This window comes from Dicentrarchus labrax, unplaced genomic scaffold, assembly GCF_905237075.1.
Source record: "Dicentrarchus labrax unplaced genomic scaffold, dlabrax2021, whole genome shotgun sequence".
Lineage (NCBI taxonomy): Eukaryota > Metazoa > Chordata > Actinopteri > Moronidae > Dicentrarchus > Dicentrarchus labrax.
Window position 1 is genome coordinate 15,321,663 of NW_026136710.1, and position 8,382 is coordinate 15,330,044.

Here is an 8,382-nt window from a genome sequence, read left to right on the forward strand (position 1 = left end):
TGCCCTGTTTAAGCTTCACAAAGTGTTTTCCATGTTGTAATTGTCCCATATTATTCATTGTAAATTACCTACACAGCAGCAAACTGCAGCATTAATGCAAATGCAATATCAACGGGGACAATCTAAAACCAGAGTCACGTAAAAGGTAAATGAAATCAATTTAATGAATCCATCTTGAGCCGCAACTTGCCCATATCGAGAGACATACGGTAAACATTCTTTCTCATGTGTCTTAGTAATTGTCTAGTAATTTGTTTTATTTTGTATCTTTGACAATTCATGTAAAAGGACAGTACAGTACATACGCAGTTACAAGAACATCAAGGCTATCACAAGAAAGTCCCATGTCTGATTTCCATTGTGGTCCTCCTTGTAGTTAATAAGGTTTATATTTGCCCTTGTCCAAGCTGAGACAGGGTTTTGAAAGGAAAGGCTAGAAATGACAGTGGGAATGCAATGGCAAGGGATGAAGAAAGAGAGAGTAAGTCATTTTTTGGTCTTGAAACTCTGAATGCAGCCTCCAGTCAACTGATTGTCTTTTGTTGCTTCGTCACTGCATCACCAGAGAGAAATCTCCAACTAGATCTCTACAAAAGGTCATTCAATTATTTTCCATCCAAACCTCAGTTAATCAGTATCATATATGCATTCTCTTTCATCTATGTGCCCTTTACGGACATGTAAAGATGTCAATCAAATCCATTTTTTTAGAAAGCAGGGACAAATACGGCTACAACTACTACTATTACTGATACTACAGTAATAATACACAATTAAAATTTGAGCAGCATTCAAAGAGTTAAATTGCACCCAATTAAATATACATATCAGCAGAAGCTAGATCACTGAAGTAGAGAAAACTGCATATGTCTCTGAAATGCAAAGATGTTTTATTTTGTACCCCTCATTACACTTCTATTTTCACCATATTTGAGAAAACATCAGAGGAAAGCACAAAACAATTTGCTGAGCTGCTGAGATAATTATGACATGAAACAGTATCATCCCACTGCTTTCTTCTTCTGAGAAAAGATTAATGTACTTATTTATTTCTTTTGTGTTGCATAATATTAAAATCCACCAGGTAATGAAGGAACATACTGTAATGAATAACAATAACTAAGAGCTACATGCCCCTGTAGCATATTAACCATTTAATAGGCCAACAGATCAGTTGATGTTCCAGTAAATGAAAGTCAGAATAAAAATCTGAACTGGATGACTGTTGCTTGTTTGAATTCATCATACACACATGCACAAATGCACTTCCATTTCTTATTGAGATCCATTACAGCAGTCGTTCATCACTGGTCCAGAGGAGAGAGACGTGAAAAATATGGGTTTTTTTGCTCAGCAGCATTAAGCTCTGCTGTCTTAGTGCTGAAGGCTTAAAACTTCTCAACTTTACTGCTTCCAGTCCCAGTAAGACTTGTCGTATAGCCGCAACATTATGATAATTGTAGCATCTGAATGTTGTGTCTCCCAGCATGTCTGCTGGCAGAGAAGCAGCTTCAGTCATTCAGTTTTATATTAACAGAAGGTTAAAACATCCATTTACTCATCTCAGTCTGCTCTGCACATTTCACCTGAAGTGTTGCACCATCTTCACACTATTTCCCAGAGAAATTTAGCTCATTTTCTTCAGTCTGATCATAATTATAGGAAAACCCATTGCCCAGTGCAATGGACGTGGACTGAATTGAGTTTGTTGGCTGTTATAGTGTTACACATGCATTTTAATATTTGTTGAAACATTTTGTGCCAAGTTGGCTGCAGACTTCATGAACTGCTGAGGTTAAAAACAAAAGATAGATGAATATTGTCAAATATCTGGCTTTGCCATTGCATAATGTCATAGTATTATGAGGAGTGACATGAATGTTTTTGTGTGGCTTAGTGGGCTGTTGTTTGACATAGAGACATGTTTTATCATGGTTAACAACAACACGACATTAATTGAATCTCTTTGCTTTATTCTCTTAGATTATTCTGTGTGTTCATGCTGATTGACGGAAAGACTAAAACACTTACGGTTGTTGCTGCTTTTTAGATTCCACCACCAGACTTATTTCCTGGGTGTATGTATATAAATAACTGTATATATTGACTTATTTTATTTGTATTTTTTATGTTATTATATACATTTGTTTATCCTTTTCTGTGTAGCATAGAGGATCTTCAAAATTTAATTTCATTATACAACCTTGTGTTGTTTAATGATAAATATATTTTCTTGATTACATGAACCCTTGAATATGAATAGACTGTAAAGTGAAATAGGAGCATATAGACAGATAAAGCTCCTTATTGTATGTACTCTGCACTTTGATAATGGGAGCTAGATTAATGTGGAAAGCTATTACAATCAAAAGACATTCCCATCATCTACATGAGTACAGAAAATACTCTCTTGGGTCTCATGGTTTTTGTATGACCATTACCTAACCATTTATGCATTAACTTGCAAGGCCAAATCAACATTATGCTAAACTGATGTATATTTTTATCTATAATACATTATCATAAGTAAGAATTATCATGGCATAGCATCTCTCTATGTAACTATAATCCACCTAATTATGTTGGAAATCATGTTTGACCAATCAGATAATTTGGCAGAGAGACTCTGGCATCTGTCTACATTCCCTTCCATATGCTCTCCATTTTGTGAAATGAAATAAAAATCCAGAGTAAAGGTTTTTAATTGGGATGCACCGATCCACATTTTTTCACTTCCGATCCGATCCCTGAATTTGGATATCGGTCGATACCGATACTATTCCGATACCAGAGCTGTGTTTGCTTTAATATTATTATTATCATTATTATTGATTTTATATGAGGCTGAAATAAACTCCTCTCACAGGCAAGTATGATATGTACGTCATGTATGTCCCAAAAGGCAACTTGAGGCAAGTATAAGGTCAAGAAAAGGAAGTCAGAAAAACAGGAAATCCTATTAACAGGAAAAATGTCAAATATTTGAGTCTTGAAATATAAGAAAAGTGTAATAACTGTAAAGATCACACACACACACACACACACACACACACACACACACACACACACTCGGTAATCCCTTTAGCTTTCACGTTGTCTGTCTGGAGTTTACCTTGTTTTTGGAATGACTCCAGAAGTGATTCCTGACAGCTCGCCTAAAAAATCCTTGTGCTGTTTCGTGTGGTGCTTTTTTTAAATGTTTGATTGCGTTCGTAGTGTTGTACGACGCGAGGGAGCTTCCGCGTCTCTGAATTACAGCTTTGCAAACATTGCATTTTGCTGTCTTGCTCTGCGGTGTTTCCTGTGTAAAGTATTTCCACACAGCGGACATGTTGGCTAGCCACAATGCTGCTCAATGCTATCCTGCTAGCTGGCTGCAAACTGCGGAATGTATTTCCTGAGCGAGGGCGTGTCTCATAACTCTGTGTCTCATTGAGCTGCGCCTCCGTTCAGAAAAGCCATTCCACAGTTTGCAGCCAGTTAGCAGAGTGACCTGTGGAGTCATTTCAGCAGACAATGTTAAAGCGCAGACATGGCTCATGGATATCGGAAATCTGCGCAGGTTGGATCGGGACATTGCGTTACATGAATTATGCTGGTATCGGTCCCGATGCCGATACTCGATACTCCCTAGTTTTTAATTTTTAATTTTTTGCAAAGGGAAGTGTTAAAGGGGCACTCCTAAACTATTTAGAGTCCCAGAGCCAATACCAATTCTTATTCATTGAAATCTTAAATTCATCTAAACACTTACACACATCCCTTTGTCATATCTGAGCAGGTTCTGCTGCTCTATTCATGTCCAGTCTGGTGCAGCAGTGACAAATTAAAGCCATTGTCCCTTTTCTGACTCTGACTGAATTCTGTTTGAGTTTTACCTGTCACAGAGATAAACACACTGCCATGCATGAATTGTATACAAACCTAAATTGGTTAAATGCAAATACTCACCCCTGGGAAGTCTGAATGTAGTAAACCATATTCAGCCTGTCTCATGAGCTTTACCGTAAATAATGTTTCCAATAACATTTATTTAGTTTGGATGACTTGTCAATATCACTCTGGACAGTAAAATCAATGGCGTTGTAATTAATCAGTCTCACACATATGTGCGTGTCACTGCCTCCATGCACCCTATCCACTTCCACAACTCTCTCTCCTTCCTTCTTGCTCTCAAAGTCTCTCTCGCCCAATCTTCCTGTCACAGACTCGCAGACTTTGATGTACAGTTCTAGTAAGTCCACGACAGCTCGGGGCTGCCCCACCATAAAATCTACAGTGGATGCATGTGAGGGCTCTCCCACAGACTTTGTCAAGCCTTTATTCACGCTTTCTGTGAGAAGACTTTGCTCGAGGACATTATCCATAATTCATATGATTGTGTCTTTTGAAATGGGGATGGCAGAAGAAGCCCAGAAGAGTCCAAAAACAAATAAAGAAAACAGACAGCTGGCAAGAGAAAGTCATGGTGTGCATGTAAACTGTAGACAGAGGTTGTTTGCCAGCGTGTAGTTGTTGGTCCTACCAACCATGTGATGACATTTCCGGCCATGCTAGCAACATGTCTCTAGAGATGGCAATGCTGGCCGGTCATTCGGTCAGTCCACCACTTTGGTCCATGCTTAAAGGCACACTATGCAAGATTTTTACCTTAATATAACAGCTTCGAAGTCATTTTGATGGTAAACGAACTCGTAGTATAGCGAATCATCCCGATAGCAAAGCAGGAGAGGGATGCCGTTGGCAGAACCAGCAATGCAAATCTGAAAGGTGGCGTCTCGCGAGAATCACCAATTGCTTTACGGCGCAACGTGACATACATCAGTGACATAAGAAGCAGCCTCAATGGAAGACACTAGCAGGCATTCACTCAGACGTTACCTGGTCAGTAGACATCTTCGGAGTCTATCTTTGCCTGTTCGATGTCCGACCCTTCCATCCTACTGAACATGTACCGGTATACAGGGGGGAGGGGATCAGGCCGTGAGTGCAGAGACGCAGAGCCGTATATAGAGACGGCTCTGGTGAGTGGTATTTACGACAGTTAACGTTAAATACAAGTACTCCGCAGCGACTCTAGGGGTAGCTGTTTGACAAAACCGGAAAACTGCATATTATGCCTTTAAATATCTCAAAAACGATTAGATGGATTGCCATTACAGACATTGATGGCCCCCAGAGGATGAAGCCTACTGACTTTTGTGATCCCCTGACTTTTTTGTCTAGGGCCATCACGAGGTTGACATTTCTGTCTGTCTGTAGTGAAAAGATTACCAATTAGCAAATATTACCATGCTAACATGGCGAACATGGTAAACATTATACCTGATAAACATCAGCCTGTGCTAAGCATCTAGCTCAAATCTAGAAATCCAGCTTTGTGGCCTTTTTGCTGACACACCTGGTTCTCAACAGAAATAGTGAAAATGATCTGTTGATAGTCATATTGACATCATACCAGCAACATTGCACCTTTCAGTACAGTTCACATCAAAGCATGTAATAGACAAGCTGGTCCACCATGGCAGCGTCACATTTTTCCTCACGTAAGAGTGGCAGTGGCTCTTTTTCAACATGTTCTCATTACGCTGTCAAGTTAGCGATAATAAATACGCAATGTCTGCTTACACTTTCAAGGTAAAGCTTGCTGAGGTTGCAGTTTGGTTAGGTTTAGGTACCAAAACTGCTACGTAATTTAAAATAAGTCAACGTTGATTTTTGATTTCAAACAGCTGTCTTTTCCCATTTGAGTCCTCCTCCAGTGCTCACACACTGCTAGTTATCATGCAAGGGACATCAGTTCTTGAGGTTTCAGTTCTTCTGGGTCTCTGTGGACAATTTTGTAAAAATATTTTGATTGTATTACATTTCATCCAGAAATAATTGGTTAATTACCGTCTCAGCACCTTAGAAAGCATAACATCCCTTCTCGCCTCTTTAGTCTTCAGCAGTCTGTAAAAACTTCTGCCTGAATTGTCTCTGAATCTACTCACACACTCTGAAACCACCATCAATTATATTAGCAGTTTCCTTGTTTTTGAATGTGAATACATCATGGCAGATGCTGACTGTTATTTATGTGTGTCACCCAGGGGGGACTTATGGTGACTGCACTTACAGTGACATCAAATGTTTACCCTCCAAACTGATCCCTGCTCCCAAGCACTTCACTACAGTTACACCCGCAGCTGTGGAAGGCACTCCTTTTTAAGGGGGAGGGTATAAATAGGCAACCTGTGGGACATTCTTGCCACTCTCCACCATGAGCAGGAAGCAGTCACCATGCCTGCAGATAGACATCCTGCTCACACAGCTGTTCTGTCTTATGATGATGTCGTGTCAATTCAAGCAATCAAGTCAAATACGTTTTAGTCCAATATTTGAAGTTTTAACTTTGCTGCCACTGTTAAAAGACAGCATGCAGGCTGAGCTCTTGTGTATGATCAAAACAATAGCTGACAATGTGTTAACTATGTATTTTTTCTTTTTTTATATGATATTTCCTTTCTCCGGCATGTTGTCTTTAATTTCGGTCGTAACTCAAGTCTAGTGCACATTCACTGTCTGTGGGTTTAATAGTTCCACAGATTCTATGAGGCCCATGAGGCTTTTTTTATGCTATTGAGTGTCTGTATCTCAGGAGTTTAAGTGGCAAACTATTTACTCAAGTACAGTTCTGACATATACTGCTAACTTTACTGTTACTTTTTTATGACACTAAAACACCTACTCTCCTATATCCGCCAAGGTTTATTGAAGGACATTTACCTGCATGCTCCCATTTTGTTGTCTCTCCTGTTATATCTGTCACAGTAATTCAAAATATTAGTTTTGGCTGTTACCATGTGTTCGCTGTCACCTGTCACTCGATATAAGCATCAGTTTGATACTGGACAGAAGAAAGCTTAGTCTAGTTTTCCAGTCAGTGTGTGACAGCAAGGAATAGACCAGGATTTATTTATCATTATTTTAATTTATTTGTGTTACCTCCGAGGGTTTCTGTCAGTAGTATAAGATTACAGTTTATTTGACTGTAATAAAAAGTAAGTGAGTTAAATGAAAAGTCATACTTTAATTGTCATGTTATTTAATTCCAGTCTACATAAAATAAAATAAACATTTTCATAAGCCATACTTTAATGTGTTTGAGACTGAAGTTATGGATAAGTGCTGACTTTTGCAGCCTCTTAGACAGTTCTGTTCTGCTCAGGGATTTGATAGATGATTAATGAGGTGTGGCGTAGTAAGGTTTATGTCACTCGGTGACCTCACTCAAGACCACAACAAGTGTCTGCAGGTACATCTCCTTCATTAAACAAAACCCACATCCTCTTCGATTTCACTAAGACGTGTTAAAAACCTGTTAGATAACTCTACTCAGGCATTAAAAGACAGACAAGACATAAAACTGATGGCATAAACAAATGAGTGCTTTGCTGCAAAGAACAACAGAGGGAGGGAGCAGAGCTACAGAAGTGCCACTTCACTATCTGGACTGTTGTACTCACATTACCATAAAAGCCTCCATTTAAAAAGGTTTTAGAAATGCTTTCCATTTCACAATAAATAATGTTTCAGACAAAGGGAAATAAAACGTCATAATTTAACACCATCTATCTATCTATCTATCTATCTATCTATCTATCTATCTATCTATCTATCTATCTATCTATCTATCTATCTATCTATCTATCTGACAGTTTTCATTCCTCACTTTTGTCAATCTTAGATCCAAATGTACATTAATACTGCTTTTGCTCCATCAAACCTCTTCTTTTCCACATTTCCATTTATAGCTAAACTCATCAATCATACGTTAGCCAGACATTGCTGTGTGTCTGTGCGCAAGATCCGGTGAGATCTCTACCTTGTATTCAAAGTAATATTTAGTATAAATAGTAATATTTGCTAATTTGATGATAGATTTATGACCAGATACAATCATGTGGTAGCACTGTAAAACAAAAGCTTCCAATAACGAGTGGGATGTTCTTCCTATCACCCTCCCTTTAATTTTTTATCAAATTATCCAATTATGGCTCTGAAGTGGATTTATAGCATTATAATACATCATTCATTACAGGTTACATTTGATGTAAAAGAACAGAGGAGGTTTCAATTGTACCACTATAAAAGTCATGTTTAATTCATGGTTGCCTCTTACTGCTTGATTTCATACAAGATGCAACACACCCTGCTCAGTGTTCGCTGATGAAAGGTTCTGCATGTGTGCGACGCATATTGATCTCAAGACGTATTTGTGATTAGTGGCAATAGTAAGATTAGACCCTTAATGAAATCTGTAACAGCCCAGCTGCAGCACTTCATAATGAAACCTGATATCTTGGCTGGAAGAGGTCTGCATGCAGACAAGCAACATTA